This window comes from Notamacropus eugenii, chromosome 1 (assembly GCF_028372415.1).
Source record: "Notamacropus eugenii isolate mMacEug1 chromosome 1, mMacEug1.pri_v2, whole genome shotgun sequence".
Lineage (NCBI taxonomy): Eukaryota > Metazoa > Chordata > Mammalia > Diprotodontia > Macropodidae > Notamacropus > Notamacropus eugenii.
Genome location: NC_092872.1, coordinates 335,127,799 through 335,144,958, shown reverse-complemented (window position 1 = coordinate 335,144,958; position 17,160 = coordinate 335,127,799). Strand labels below are relative to the sequence as shown.

The 17,160-nt window shown below is 37.9% G+C and overlaps 1 pseudogene; it reads right to left on the bottom strand.

Moving 5' to 3' along the window:
• Window positions 1-15,699: 15,699 nt before the first annotated feature.
• Window positions 15,700-17,160, bottom strand: part of LOC140517492 (V-type proton ATPase subunit C 1-like) — a 5,922-nt pseudogene continuing 4,461 nt past the window's right edge.

Here is a 17,160-nt window from a genome sequence, read left to right as displayed (position 1 = left end):
TAGAATCTCAGCTAGACAGAGTTGGAGCTGGATTGAATCTGAGAGCCTTCATGGAGGCAAGATGGAACTTAAATACAGAAAAGACTAGAAGAGGGATCTGGGTATGGTCTGATAGTCTAGGGTGATAGGAGGAGGGGTTTAGGCAGGGTCTTGAGGAGAAGTTCAAGGAGGACCTCAATGGGACTGGGGTGACTGATCAAGGGTTGGAAACAGCTGGAGGCAATCAGGATTTACCAGACAGTGGAGGGCCTGGGCTGGAAGCAGGTGTTGCAGGGTAGTTTGGGGTCCCAGGGATGGTCTTGATAGATGAAACCCAGGGAGGATCCTGATGGGAGTGGCTGGTAATAGGATCAAAGGGTGGGGAGTGCAACAGAGACCTGGGCACAGGGAAGAAAAGCCCATGGGCTTCTGGAGACTGCTGGATCAAATGGAAAGATTAGATTTGAGTAAGAAAGGCCAGATTAAGTGGGAAGATTCAAGGGGAGTTCAGGGACGTTCCCTGAGTGTGAACCCCATCATATGTATTCTTGTGGAAGAGTTATGTCACAGACTTTTGGGAGGTTGTTTTTACTGTACCACCTTAGTAAATATTTCTAAAGGCTAATTAAGCCTAGCTGACTAATTGATGAGACAGCTGGGTTGCTCAGTGAATAGAGTGCTGGGCCTAAAGTCAGGAAGACCTGAATTCAAATGTAACTTCAAGACACTCACTGGCTATGTAACCCTAGACAAGTCACTTAACATCTGTTTGCCTAATCCACTGGAGAAGGAGAAGGAAACCACTCCAGTATCTTTGCAGAGAAAAACATGGGATTCATGAGGAGTCTGAAATGACTGGACAACAACAAGATGACCACTTGATATCAAATGATAATCACGAGGAGAATAACTCTAGTGAGGGCTTGTGAGCTACAGAGTTAGAACACCTCTGTGTCTCTGAGTGATCCTAGAGCTCTAATGGGACATAGTGGCTGTACTCTGGGGACCCAACTTGTGAAAGTGACACAGTTATGCAGTTATACAACCACAAGGCCTGTACCACAAAGTGATCAAAGAAAGAGAAAAGGAAGCTATATGTAGAAAAATATTTATAGCAGTGCTTTTTGTAGTAGCTCAGAATTGGAAACTAAAAAGTCAAGAGTCCTTTGGGAATATTGGGGAGTTGCTAAACATACTGTATCAGTAGAATGAAATGTAATATTATGCCATAAGAAATTATTAAATGGACATTTTTCAAAGAAACTAGGAAGAATTCTATGAACTGATATAAATTAAAGGGAGTAGATCTAGAACAACTTATACAGCAACATTATAGAGAAAAACGATTTTGAAAGACTGTAGAATTCTTTTTTTAATCTTATTTGTTTTTATTTTTATTAATTTATTTTTAATTTTCAACATTCACTTCCACGAGATTTTGAGTTCCAAATTTTCTCCCTATCTCTCCCCTCTCCCCATCCTAAGATGGTATGCATTCTGATTACCTCTTTTCCCAATCTTTCCCCTCCCCCCCTTCTATTACTCCCTTCCATTTTCTGCCCTTTCTGCCTTGGAACTGTGAGGAGGATCACCTCTTTACCACCGCCACAAACTCTGCCATGCCAGCACTCCTCCTCACCCCAGGACTGCGAACTAGATCCAAGCACCAGCAAAGTAAGAGAATCCTGTCTCAGAGCCAGCAAAGAGATCCTTGCGATTCCCCTTTAGTCAGCTGCTCAATTCTCCCCACCTTTTGTGGGCCAAGAGCTCCAGAAACAGTCACTACTGCCACAGCCTTCACTGCCCCAGGGTTGGGGCTGGACCTTGCTCCTCTCTTACCCAGGTTGCACAGACCTTTCCCATTGACTTTCTAAGTAGTCTTTGGCATTTGTGGGTTGAGAAGTTTGGAAACTGCCACAGCTGCCAGTGATTCAGTATCCTGAGCCCTGCTCCAGGTTTGATGGGGGCCCAGTCTGTGCCTGCATGGCCCACACTAGACTGTGCTCCTCTCCCAGTCTGATGCAACAGATCTTTCCTGTTGACCTTCCAGGTTGTCTTGGGCTGGAAATTTGTTTCAGTCGGTCATTTTTTCAGTTCTGCTACTCTAGAATTTGTTTAGAATAGTTTTTTACAGGTATTTTGAGGGGTTTGGGGGAATGCTCAAACAAGTCCCTGCTTTTGCTTTGCCATCTTGGCCCTGGCCCTGACTTGTAGAATTCTTATTAATGCAATAATAAACCACAAGTCCAAAGAATTGAACCAATCATTACACATTTATTAAGAGTCTTCTATGTCCTGGGCACTGTGCTAAGCAATGGGGATACAAAAAGAGGCAAAGGATAGTTCCTGCTCTTAAGGTGCTTACAGTCTGATGGAGGAGACAATAAGCAAAGTAATATATACAAAGCAAGCTGTATATAGGATAAATAGGAGATAATTAACAAAGAGAAGGCACTGAAATTAAGAGGGGCTGGGAAAGCTTTCCTAGGTAGGACTTTAATTGGGACTTAGAGGAGGTCAGTAGTTAAGTGGAGGAGGGAGAGTGTTCCAGGCGTGGAAGATAGCCAGGGAAAATGCTTGGAGCTAGAGAGGAATATTTCATTTCAAAACAGTCAGGAGATCAGTGTCACTGAAATGAAGAGCACACGTAAGTATATGGAAGGTGGAAAAGGATTGTAAAGGTGAGAGGGGGCTAGGTTATGAAGTGCTTTGAATGCCAAATAGAACACTTTGTATTTGAACTGAAGATGTAATGGGCTGTTCACCTTCTGCCCAAGAGGTAATAGTCTTAAAATGAAGAATGAGATTTTTTTTTTTGGCATGGCCAATATGGAATTTGTTTTGCTGGACTATGCATATTTGTTATGCAAGTTTTACTTTTCATTTAAAAAAACTGTTCAGTTTAATTGTTCAGGGCAATGGAAGGGAGAGAGTTTGTTCAGTTGGTTTTCATATCTCTCGTGTTCTCACTTAGGATTTTCATGGCAAAGATACGGGAGTGGTTTACCATTTCCTTCTCCAGCTAATTTTACAGTTGAGGAGACTGAGGCAAACAGAGTTAAGTGACTTGCCCAGGGTTACACAACTAGTAAGTATCTCAGGCCAGATTTGAACTCAGGAAAATGAATCTTTCTGACTTCAGGCCTAGCACTCTATCCACTGTGCCACATAGCTGCTCTAGGAAGGGAAAGATACACACACACACACACACATATTTAACATGTATATAGAATAGGATATATTTAGTATATTATATATATTTGTAAATGTAGTATTTTATTATAAATATAATATATAATACTATGTACATATAGAATATTATATATTTATAGATATATGTATATGTTTTTAATACATGTATATATATTTTAAAAATTTGTGTTGTTCTTGCTGTCACATTTGAGTAAATACCTTTGCTAAAGAACTGAATCTGTTGGTTGATTATTAATTGTATAGGCACACTGGTGGTAGCTCATGAGCTAGCCATCCACAGGGTTATCTTAGTACCTTAAGATTAGTAACATCTGCCCCTCTGAGGACCCAGTCTGAGGAGGTGTTGACAGTTGGGAGAATGAACCCCAGGGGATATTACATCAATAATTGCCACAAAGGAATACTATTAAGTGATAATTCTTTGAGGCTTCCCTGGGAGTTATTTATACAAAGTATGCCTTCTTGGTGAGTTCTCTTGGATTTCAATTCTCTCTTAAAGTAATTTATTAAGACTACTGTGTGGCTTTCACAGTTTGTCTTTGGGATGTAGAAGAGAAAAGTGACTTTTGTGGCACCAGATGAAATCCCTAGTGGTAAGTTCAAGATTCTTCTACAGTCTTCTTTCCAGAAATGGATTTTTCCTAGTTGTTAGAAAGCTCCAATTATATGACCATCTTCTCCAATCTGTGCTCACACCATCTACAACTGAAAGTGATCTGGATGTGTTTAATCTCTGTTGCCCCTGAGTCCAAGGACTTTGAAAGTAGGACTTCCCAAGTGTGGGCTCAGGACAGAGGGAGAACCTTTGGAATTGATGGGAGACAGGGTAGGATTTTGTACGTAGGCCTGCAACTCAGCCCCCTTCTTCCCCCACCCCCCTTTACTTTTTATGGGCTTTGTTCTTGAGGAGTATTATAAGTCTGTCTGCTCTTTCCCCCAATTCTTTCCACATGGCCAATAGTAAAAGATGAAATAGAAGAGGGTGTTAGTTGGACAGGCAGCTGTTGTCAGCTGCTTGCTACCCAAAACTGCTTCATGATGAAATTAGAAGTGAGACAGTTCCTGGATTGTTCCAGTGTCCACAGCAGAGACCTCAGGGCTGAGACAGGGAGAAGGCACTAGGGCAGTCAGATCAGTGAGCAGAAACAGAAGTCTAATAGGACTAGATTTGACCAGAAGATTTTGCGAAACCTCAGTCACTGGTTGGATCATACTGGGAGATCAATCCCAAAATCCTAATATTCCCCCACTACTTTCTCTGATTGAGGGCAAATCTTGGCAAGTTCTAATTGTATAATTCCTTCTCTTAATTTACCCCCTAACTATTGGTTGGGAGGAGGTTTGAGGGAGATGATCAAGCTTAACAGTGGGGGGCTAGAGCCATATCAAGATTTTTCATAATTTTTAGTAGTTTAGAACATTACCTTTTTTTCCCCATACCCTGAGATCAGTGTTGAACCTGTGTCAGCATTGGGACACTCTGTGTTGTGCAAGTTCAGGGCACTGGCAGGGAGAGAAGTGTTAAGAGTTTGTGGATTGAGCACAGGGTAACAACTAGTGGGAATACTTTGTGGAAATGTATATGGGTACCCAAACTTCTTGCTGCTCAAATCACATGGCTCAAATAAATCGAGTATAGCACCACCTGGTGACCATATTGTATACTACATGCCCTTGCTGGTTAATCAGCCCATTAAGTGCCTGTCAACTTCTCTCTAAGCAGGAAACAAGTCATTTGTGGGCTGTTATTGATACTGCAGCACCTCAGCTGTCACTTGAAATATCCACAACATGCATGGGCAGTTTGCAACACTGTCACATATTTTTCTTCAAATTTTTTGTCTAGATAGAGCCCCTTTGCTCCAGTTATATTCTACTTTGTCTTCACTGCTTCATACATATATCGTATCCCACCTAGTAGACTATAAACTCCTTAAGGATAGGGACTATGCGATTTTCCAGCTTTCCATCTTTAATAGTTTTCATTTTTCTTTCTCCAGTATCTAGTACAGTTTTTAATATACACCAGACACTTGTCAAATGCTTGTTGAACAAATGAAGAGACTGAATTGTCGCTTACCTGTTAAGTACTGGTATAGTGGGGCTTCTTTTCTATTGAGGTCTTGCACAACTCTCCAGTTCTGAGATTCTGTGGATGAATGAATGACAGGTTTGTGAATGTTGGTCAAAACTAACCCTTAAGAGGGATAAATTACTTTTTCTCTGTCCTTTTATCAAAAAAAAGACTTTCTGGAAGAAAATCACTTTATTGGTTAAATGGATGTAATATAGTAGATAGAAAGTAGAAAATTGTCAAGTACAGTGTTTGTCATAGAATGAAACCTGGAGTTTCAATTAAATTTTAGAAAAATGGAAAAAGAGAAGGTCTTTAAATTACAGACCAATGAATTTGTCTTTGATTCCTGCCAAAATTCTAGAATTTGTTCTTATTAATGGGATGGTTTGTTTGCATTTACAAAAGGTCTTATCACTAAGACTCATCCTGTTTGTTTTTTATCAAGAACCAGTGAGGCCCAACTGGCTTAATTTGCCAGTTCTTTATCATGTTCCCATTGGGTTGGGGTATCTTACTTCCTGGAAGTCATGTTTCTGATGAATCCATACCATCCTAGGAAAGGGGAGGGTTCTCTCTTCAGTGGTTTCTCAGATCCAGTCAGCTTCCAGTGAGATTTACCTGATAAAGATAGTCTGCTTTTGGAAATTGTTCTGCCTGATTCTATTTGGCCTTTTCTTGTTCTTTCCCTAAAAGAGGGTTACTCAGGCCTCTAAAGTAGCTGTACACATCCTGAGGAAGCAACTCAGGCCCTCTTTAATCAATAGGTTTCCTTTTTCCTGGGATGATACAGACATTTCCATTCTAGAAAGAGCCTGGGGTATCAAAAGATGGATGGCATTATTAGTCAAACTGTCTTTGCATAACTATGGTAAATGTGTCTTTACCTGGAAGAAGAAAGGGGATATTCTAATAACTTGGTGATAATATCAAGTTCTTGGCTAAAGAGAAGAGAGAGACAGAGAGAGAGAGAGATAGATAAAGTCTTTAGCTTCTATGAAACAAGGGATCAGCTCTTGATCAGTGATCTGTAAAGGAACAAAGATTTGACATTACTTCTCCCCCACCCAGCCACCATCCATAGGGACTCCCAGGGGTAGGGAAATATTATATTAGTTCAGTAACACCTCCCACCCCCCACCCCCAACAAAATAAATGTTTCAATATGCCAAGAAGAACAACGAAAAAAGAGAATTGTATATTAAATTTCTATATACAGTGTTTAAAAAGAATATATTAAATTTAACACAGCAGTAAAAAAACTGCCTTCTTTGTCTATGTTCATTTATGAAATTCTTCTTGTTCTCTACATATTTTTGTTAGTATTTCAGTGATACTGTTCTTTTTTTCATTGCTGTTACAATCTACCAGCTCCCCACCTTGTAACCCATAAAAGCCCTCCCTTGAAACAAAAAGTAGAGTCCAGAAAATTAACACATTGGCTAAGTCTGAAAATGTATGTCTGGTCCTTCACCTCTTTCTGTGAGTTGGAAGCATACTTTGTTTTTAGTTTCTGAAGTCATGATTGGCTACTGCACTGATCAGAGTTCTGAAGTCTTTCAAAGTAGGTTTTTTTTTTTAACATTATTGTGATCATTGTGTAAACTAGTCTTGTTTTGTTCACAAGACTCACCATCAATTCACACACAGAAACACACACACACATTCCAGATATTTTATGTGTTTGTAGTTATCTTAAATGACATTTTTTCTATTTTTTTGTTGCATTTATATATGTATATATACATACATATAAACACACATTGGTTACTTGGGGGATTTATTTTATATTCTACTACTTTGATGAAGTTACTTATTTCATTTAATTTTAGTTCTCTGTTTTCTTTAAGTCAACCATATAATCTACAAAAAGTGATTATTACTTCATTATTTTTTTTTTTTGCTTATGCCTATTGCTTCAATTTCTTTTTCTTGTCTTACTGCTATAGCTAACATTTCTGCTTCTGATCTTATTAGAAAGAAGTTCAGCATTTTTGCTTTATAGATGATTTTAACTCTTGGAATTATTTTTCTAAATTAAATTTTATTTTCATATAAAATTAGCTTTTTTCTTCCTACCATTCCCTTGACCCTCCAATGAGAAAGCAAGAAAAAAAAAAACTTTGTTACATGCATGTTCAGTTAAATAAAACAAAATTTCTCACTGGACATATCCAAAAAGAGTCTCAGTCTGAAATCTGATTCTGTTGCCTCTCTGTCAGAGGGTGGATAGGTTATCTGTCATTATCTTGAGTACTGAGGAATTTTTGTTGGTCACTATGTTGGTCAGTAGTTGATGATACATATACGTATATATGATATACATATGTGTAAATGTAGTTTTATATCTATATGTGTATGTGCATATACACATATAGATATAAAACTTGGGAACATATATTTGTCTGTATATGTAAATTTTGTTTTATTCAACCAAGATCTGCCTTCTCATTTTCTATCCCAAACCCTTCCCCAACCATCTCCATGTAGAACAGAAGAAAAACAAATGCTATTTACACACATCAATCAAGCAAGCAAGCAATCAAAGTAACTTTCCACTTTGGCCCTGGTCTCAAAATTGTCTTATTCTACATTCTGAATCCTTCATTTTTTTATCAAGAGAAATGTGGGGTGTTATCTCGCTAGTGTCTAGAAACCCAGTTGGTCATTCATTATGTTGGTAAGAGTTTTGTACAATAGTATTCCATTCACATTTATATGCAATACCTTGTATATCCATTCCTCAAAATATAGGCACCTTTAGGCCAGACTCCCATTCTTTGTAAACTCAAAAAGAGCTATAAATATTTTTTTACATCCTTAGAATCTGTTTTGCTTAGGACCTATCCCTCCCTTTTCTACTCTCTTTCAAATTCTCACTACTCCCTTCTCCTCTTTCTTTCATTTCTTAGGTGAGTGGAAATGCATTTCTGTGCCAAGCTCTCTCTCTCTCTCTCTCTCTCTCTCTCTCTCTCTCTCTCTCTCTCTCTCTCTCTCTCTCTCTCTCTCTCTCATCTTTCTTTTGATTACTTCAGATATGACTGAGGTTCAGTTGTTAACAAGTTCCTGACCTGGGTTTGGGTCTGAACAAGAATTAAGCCCCTATCAACCAACACAAAAGCTCTGCTGGCTAAGAGCAGTAGAATTGTAGGCTACCTTTTGGTCCAGGATCCTGGATCTGCAGGCTGGGTTAGACTTTGGAAGTCAGATCCTGCTTTACCTCTGATTTCTGAGTCACACTACTGCTGCTGCTAGCTTTTGAACTTCCTCTGTTTTCCATCTCTGCCCATGGTCTCCTTACCCCTGAATGCCATGGCTTGCACAGATCCCTTTCTAATTCCACCCTGGATCTGTGACTTTGGGTTGGTTAATGAGCAACAAAGCTCCCAGCTAGCACCTGTTCCCATCTAAGTGACCTGATTTAGGTGTGAGGCTGCCTCAGTATGAGTCTGAATCTTCTTGTCTGGGCGCACAGCCTCTCCCCAGGTGCTGGAGTGCTCTAAGTACATGCAATGTGTTCTTGGCCTGACCACATTTCCAGCACCTGAAGACCTTCCTTTCTATCATCTTAAGTCTAGGCAAGCTTGACAAGGACTCACTGTGAGTTTTTCTGGATTTCTCTATCAGGGTTTGGTCTGGTGCATTTTCTGGATCTGTTAGAATAAGTCACTAGAAATGTCATTCTGCTGCCTTGGATCTGCCTCCCCTAGCTCTTGGTTTTAGATAGAATATAGTTACAAAATATTTTTACAGAAAAAAATAAAGCAAATAATTTGGTGAGTCATTAATTGCTCATAAGTGAACTGTGTGAACATTATACAAATTACATTGCTACTTAAATTATTTAAATTGTTCCTTCATATAACCAGTAGCTTCAAATAATACCTTTTCCAGCTGATTATGCCTGGTTATTGTGTTCTGAGAATTTGTTGCCCTCTTGTGGCATGAAGCATAGCTGATTTGCAGATGTGAAGTTTATAGTTCTCTTGTTTAAAGCCTGTATACTAAGAAGACAAGAAAGATCTTCTAGGAACCCTCTATCTGTCTCTCCTGCCTTTAGAGACACAAACTCACAGTTTGAGAACAAAAACTGCAAATCTCTTTGATGGTTTTGTATCATAGAATCCAGAGCTAGAAGAGTCCTTAGAAATCATCTGGTTCAACTCCATTTTGCAGATGAGATAACCATGTTGGAGAGATTAATTCTCTCAGGGTCTTACAGGTGGTAAGGAACAGAGCCGGGTTTTGAATTTGGGTCTTTTGATTCTAAATTCAGTGCATTTTCTTTTTCTTTCTTTCCTTCTTTGTTTCTGCCCTTCCTTCCTTCCTTCCTTCCTTCCTTCCTTCCTTCCTTCCTTCCTTCCTTGCTTCCTTCCTCCCCCCACTTTCTTTTGATTAAGTAAAAGTGGTCATTTTTTGCCTTATCCTACCTAACCTCAATCGTTGAATGGGTGTTGCCTCAGACAAACTGAAACCTGGGAAAGACCTTAGCTTAAAAAGGCCAACATCTCCCATGGCCATTTCCAGTTGTCCTGATCTGTATCTGGCCACTGGTCCCAGATGGCTGCAGAGGAGAGAGTGAGAATAGTGATTTTGCACAACCCTGCTCACTTAAATCCAATTCACTTGCAAGTCAGGACATCACCTTCCTGATGTCATTGGTCCTCTGAGAGAACAAAGAACAGACAACACTGTGCTTTCTACTACTTGATGCCACTTTGCTTAGAATCTTATTGGTGAAAAATTTCGTTGGCTCTCAGTTGCCTATGTAACACCAGAACTTTTTGTTAAAGGATATTTACTCAAAGATATAATCACAATATACAAACATGCTTCCCCAACAGTGGGAGGCATGATCTCCCACCCACCCCCTCATAGCACCTCAGTCTCTGGGGAGAGGAAGGGGATTAGGTTAATAGTTTATGTCAGTTCTCATAAAGCACAAACCCGTTTCCAAGTCCAGACCTGCCACGGGGCTTGAGTTTTAAGGAACTCGAGCTTCTCAGGGTTTCTATGCCTGAATAGTTTGCTGTACTACCCCACTTGCGAATAAATCCTGACTCCAAGACCTGTGTGGCTCAGATTCTCTAGTCTTGTGAGGATCAATGCTAGTACCTGAAACTGAGGTGTTCAAGCAATAAAAGACAGAAACAAAGACCACTAGACCCATTTCTTGGAGGTGAGGTAGAAGAGAGGTAAGCAGGGAAAGGCAAGTCTCTCTTCACTCACTGGTTTGGTGCATGATATCCGTGGTGGGTCTAGTAGAAACAGCATCATTAAAGATCACAGCTAAAATAGGTGGTGAGGAGAAGAGGGCCAAGCACAAAGCCTTGAGGGGCACCCATACATAGGGATTACATGGAGGAAGGCATGAAAGAAATCAAGAAAAAGTGGTCATCCATGTGGTAGGGGACCCAGTAGGTTCCTTGGATTCCACACAAACATGGGTTCCATCCTTGAAAGCTAGGTTGTACTTACAATATAAACTACTTACTGACATTCAGAGCCTCTCATAATTTGGCTCCAACCTACCTGTTTCACCTTATTTCATACTACTACCCTTCTCGTACTCTAGGTTCCTACCAGACTGGGCTATGTGTGTCCCCTGTACCTTTCATTAAATGGTTTTCCATGTCTTCTTTGCTTGAATGGATTCATCCTTCCATTAGTCAACTGAAATTTGGCCCATTCTTTCAAGCTCAACTAGGATGCTACCTGTACCAAATAACTTTCCTTATTTATCTTTCCCCCATGCCGCTCCAAATGAATGTCTCCACAATCTCAGATTTCTCATAGCACTTTGCTTGTACCATAACTTTTATCCTCTCTTCTTTCACCCTCATCAAAGAGCTATGGAAGTTTGGTCTCATTTTTAAGAAAAGAAGATGAAGGAACATTGTCAGCCCAGTGAGGGACTGCATTCTAGCAGTCAGAGTTCTAGACAGTTTTGAATGAAGATGAAAATTGGGATATTGAGGTGGCTTCTTTCCTAGTTTGCCATCTCTTGTCTCTTCAAATCCCTAACAAGGGGCATGGCAACACTTCCTGGCACAGTTTAGAGGTTTAAGGTGGAAAATGAAAGTGAAAGGAAGAAATGCTTCCCCCTTCCCCTCAGATTTGGAAACAGACATGCTTCCCAAATTCCTCCCTTAATTGGTTTATGATTCTCCAATGGTTAACTCCATCACTTCACAAGCATGCTGGCGGAGAAACAATGAGGGAAGACTATGTTGACTTATAGGTACTCTTCCACCTTCCCCTGGATACCCAACTTTTAACTGAATGGCAGGACAACCTATGTCTAGTATTAAATTCTTTTATTGAAGTTTATCAAAAGTTATTAATAAAGGAAACAATAAGTTATTTATCATAGCTCAAAGTTCCAAAGTTAGAATTAAAAAAAACCCCACCAGAACTATTTTAGAGCAATCAGAACTTTGTTTTCTTCTCAGTACTAATCCTAGTCATTCATTAGCCCACTGCATTTCAGCCCCCCTTCTTGCAGTTAACAGCCTACACAAATCATAAAGAAGTTATGGTCAGTCATAATTTTATATCAAACGGAAAACAGCTTCTAAAGCACTAGAAGAAGCTTTCCCTCCCCCAATTAGGAACAACTTAGAGAATAGGAGAGTCTTATAGCAAATTGCTTAACTCTGAAAATGGGGTTGGGAGGGTAGGAGGTGGGGAGAGGTATTAAATACTTTGGTCTTCTAGCCATGCCCCTTGTTAGGGATTTGAAGAGACAAGAGATGGCAAACTGGGAAAGAAGCCACCTCAATATTGCAATTTCCATCTTCATTCAAAACACTGTCCAACATCTTTGCCTCTAACTGCTAGAATGCAGTCCCTCATTGGGCTAATCAACTTAATCATCTTCTTTTCTTGAAAATAAGACCAAACTTCTGTAGCTCTTTGATGAGGGTGAAAGAGGAGAGTATAAAAGCTGACTTGAAGCTTAACATCAAGAAACCCTAAGATTTTGGCAACTATTGCCATTACTTCTTGACAGATAGAAGGAGAAGAAATGGAAACAGTGTCAGATTTTATATTGTTGGGGTCAAAGATTACTGCAGATGGTGACTGCAGACATGAAATTAAAAGACACTTGCTCCTTGTAAGGAAAGCTATGGCAAATTTGGACAGCATACTAAAAAACAGAGATTTCACCTTGCTGACAAAGTCCATATAGTCAAAGCTTATGGTTTTTCCATCAGCAATGTATATAGGTCTATGAGAGTTGGGCTATAAGGAAAGCTGAGTGCCATAGAATTGACACTTTTGAATTGTGGTGCTGGAGAAGACTTTTGAGAATACATTGGGTAGCAAGGAGATCAAGTCAGTCAATAGTAAAGAAATTAATTCATGTTATTCACTAGAAGGTCAAATACTTGAAGCTGAGGCTTAAATACTTTGGTCACATACTGAGAAGACAGGATTCATTGGAAAAGACCCTGATGTTTAGAAATATTGAAATTGAAAGGAAAAGGGGACAGCAGATGATGAGATGGATAGATAATATCATGGAAACAATGAGAATGAACTTAGGTAGACTTTGAGAGATAATGCAAAATAGGAGGACCTGGTGTTCTTGGTCCATGGGGTCATGAAGAGTCAAATTCAACTGAATGACAACAACATCCATTTAGGATGTATTGTGGAATATGTTATGAGGTGTTGGTCTAAGGCTAATTTCTGTCAGATTGCTTTCCAGTTTTCCCAAAAGGTGTTTGTTTTTGTTTTTTTTTTACCCATTAGGAAGTTTTTCCCTAAGTAATTTGTTTTGCACTTTGTCAAGTACTGTGTTATTGGGGTCTACTATTTCTAAATCTCCTTAAGTCTATTCCATTATCCCTTCATATTTTCTTTTTTAATTCTTTAACTAACACCAGATGGTTTTTATGACTGCTGCTTTATAATATATAGTTCTGAAGTCTGGAAGTGTGATCTGGCCATAAGATACAGCCTGTTCTGTTATATGTAGCCTATTAAGGAGGTTACCCCCATAGACTAGGAGAGAAAAGCAGGATTCAGGGTGTTTCCATGTTAGGCAATCTGGGCCTGTGTAAGGGAAGACCCTTTATGTGAGTATTTTATATATTGTGAAGTTATTTTAAATGCAATTTCTTTTTCTATCTCTTCCTAACTAAGTTTTGTTAGCAGTGTTCAGAAATGCTAATGACTTCTGTGGATTTATTTTATATCCTACAACTTTCCTGAAGCTGATATTTTCAATTAATTTTTTAGTTGACTCTAGAGGTAAGGACACCATCATTTGATCTGCAAAAGTGGTTATCTTGCTTCTTTTTTTTGTTAATGCTTATTTCCTTGATATCAAATAAAGAGGTGAAAATGACATCCTTACTTTATCTCTGATCTTACTGGAAAGGATGCTAATTTATCTCCATATATAATTCTAGATCTTGGTTTTAGATTTATTCTATTTACCATGTTGAGGAAAGGTTCAGTTATTACTGTTTTCTATGCTTTTTTAAAAAAAATAGAAATAGGTGTTGCATTTTATCAAAAGGTTTTTTGCTGCAATTGTTACAAATATATATTTTTTATTATTGTAATTGGATTTTTGCCTCAACTATAAAGACACTGGGGATTAGCGAGATAAACATATATGTAAATCAGGTCAGAGAACTAAACCTCTGTTTGAATCTTAAGAATTTTACCAATTAGTGACTGAACAGTTGTGGTTGTACAACTAACTTTTCACTGAGGATGCTAGTTTATCTCCTTTACATATAATGTTCATTCTTGGTTAAATATATTCTGTTTACTAATTTAACGAAAGGTCCATTTGTTCCTATATTTTCTAGGGCTTCTTTCCCCCCCACAGGTAATTTTATTCTCTCCCATAGGTATTGACAGTGCTCATTGTTTTTGAAACATTCAGATAGCACATACTTGAATTTTGTCACATTGCTTTACATCACAAGTCAAAAACTGTTTAACAGGTATAGCTACTAAATACAAGGAAACAAAATGGCACAAATATTTATACTATTTTCTTGTAAACAAGGCTTTTGTGAACAATAATAATGCATTGACTTAATGTATGCCACTACATCAATGAAGAAAAATCTTTAAAAATACTTTTTGTTTATAAATTGATTTTTAGCAAATGTTTACAGATTTGATAAACAAAAATAACAATATATAATTTTAAAAAAGAAAACATCTTTATAAAATAAAAAACTGCACAAATAAGTGTAATGAAGTAAAAATGAAAAGGGAAGCAGGTAATTGGGAACAAAAATCTTTGCAACCAATTTCTCTAATTAAGTTCTCATTTCTAAGATATATACAGAACTGCTTCAAATTTATGACTTATTGCCGTTAAGTGGTCAAAGGATATGAAGTATTTTTAAACAAAGAAATCCAAGCTATCAAAAATCATTTTTAAAAAATGCTCTGTCACTAATAATTAGAGAAATACAGTGGTATTGTGCCATAAGAAATTACAAAATGAACAGTTTTAGAGGAAATTGGGAAGATCTTTATGAACTGATACAGAGTGAAGGGAGCATAACTAGGAAAACAATTTATATGATAACATTATAGAGAAAAACTCTGATCAATGCAATGATTAAGAACATGTCCAAAAGAATGAAGATGAAAAAATGCAACTCATCTCCTAAAAAGGAAGTTACTGAAATTGTAATGTATAAAGAAAAAAAATACATTTTTGGAAATGGGTAATCTGGGAATTTGTTTTACCAAGTTACATAGCTGTGTATAGAGGATTTATTTTTCAGAATTTAAAAAACAATTGCTAAATGGGGGGGGAGAGTAAAATAATAAACTATTAAAAATAAAAATATAAAACAGAACAAAGTGTTAAGAGATGGACCTTTAGGGGAGAATTCACTTGAAGAAACAGTTAAGAAGTAAGCATTGGGTTAACAGAGGTAAAAGTATATCTATATTTTAATGTCATTTTTAAAATATTCCTATACTATGATAGGATTCTTTGTACTGAGGACTGTTTTTACCTGAATTCTAATTGTTGCAATCAATCATAGTACAAAGAGGATTTGTAATTTAAGCCTGAAATATCCATAAGAGCATCAGTAATAACTGCCGATTCCTGTTCAGGTATTTGGACAATTCATGTAATACTTTTCTCAGTTTCTTCATTGTTTTCTTATTATGTTGAACCATTATTGCTTAGAAGTTCAGATGATTTGATGATTTACAAAAACTAAATGCTTTCCCATCGAACTAGTGGTGAAAACTGTTTAATCAGTGCAATGTTGACATTTCTTTTTCGTTATTCTGGAAATCATGGACAATGAACTTATTTTCTCTGGCTAAAGTTTGAAGCCATCTTTGTATTTTGTTTTTTTTTAACATTGCAAAGGTTCTTAGTCCTCTGAAAGAACTTTTCTAGATCTTGAGACTGCCATTTCAGCGGACATTTCCTATGGTTTAACCCTGTCATTGAGGTTTAACTTTGGAACCACCATCAGTAATGAGATGACAGTAGACTTCTAGGTCATGTGACAAATGCAATAGAGGACTAAACATTTTCTCTGATTCTTTACAACCTCTGAAATTTCTATAAAATCGTAATTATATGCAAGATGTATACACTATCATCTACTTCCATAGTCTAACAATATGCCTGAAAGGGCCAGGGTCTCCCATTGCATCCTGGGCCATCCATCTCCAGTCTCCTGATGAATATCAGGCCATTGGACCCAGATGGCTCAGGAGAAGAAAGTGAGGCTGGTGACCTTGCACAGCCCTCCCTCACCCAAATCAAAGTCAACTGCAAGACATGTCATCATCTTGATGTCATGGTCCTCTTCGAGAATGAAAGACAAACACAAGTCTAACGAGGTAACATGCAATGAATTAACAACAGAGAAAGCTAATACTTAATTCCTAAGATTTAGGAATCACTAAACTCACTATCCCCTCCCCTACTCCTACCACCCTCCAGCTGGGTAGTACAGTCTGACCCATGGCTTGTGACGCATAAAACTCTTTCCCCAAGGAGTCAGATGACATGGAACCAGAGAAGAGATTTCAAGGAAAATGAGAGGAAAGTAATCAAGAGGACAAAGGGTAGTAATGAACTACATAGTCAGCATCATATTCAGTGCAACTAGAACCTTTCCCAATTAATACAGAAGTAAAACAAAGATAACCACTTTCCCTACTATTATTTTATGTAGTACTGGAAATGTTAGCAAAAGCAATGACAAGAGAAGGAAATGAAAGGCATATAGATGGAAAAAAGGACATACAATTATCCATATTTGCTGATATGGTGGTTGACTTAGAACATCCTAGGGAATCAGAAAAGATGCCAATTGAGAAAAATTCATAGTTTTGTTTTTTTTTTTAAGCAAAGTTGCAAGCTACGAAACAAATCCTTAAAAATCAACAACATCAGGGCAGCTAGGTGGTGCAGTGAATAGAGCACAGACCCTGGAGTCAGGAGGACCTGAGTTTAAATTCAACCTCATACACTTGACATTTACTACCTATGTGGGGTCACTTAACCGCAATTGCCTTGCCTTCCCCCTCAAAAAAAAAATCAACAGCATTTCTTTTTGCAATAAAAAAATCTAAGCAATAATAGAGAGATCCCATTGAAAGTAACATTGAAAGAAAATACCTGCAGATCATTTTATGAAAATACATGAAATACTTATATAACTTCAGTTACAAAGTTCTTCTTAAAGAAATAAAAAAACAACTTAAATGGGTGGAAGGAATATTTGATGTTCATGGCTGGACCAATGAGCATCACTGATGCTCATTTATAGATTTCAGTAAAATTATAAGAACTTGGAAAAATTTGGAAAAACAGTAGCTCTAAAACATCAAGAGAAAGAATGAAAAGAGGTAGGAACAAATGGACAAGAGCACTT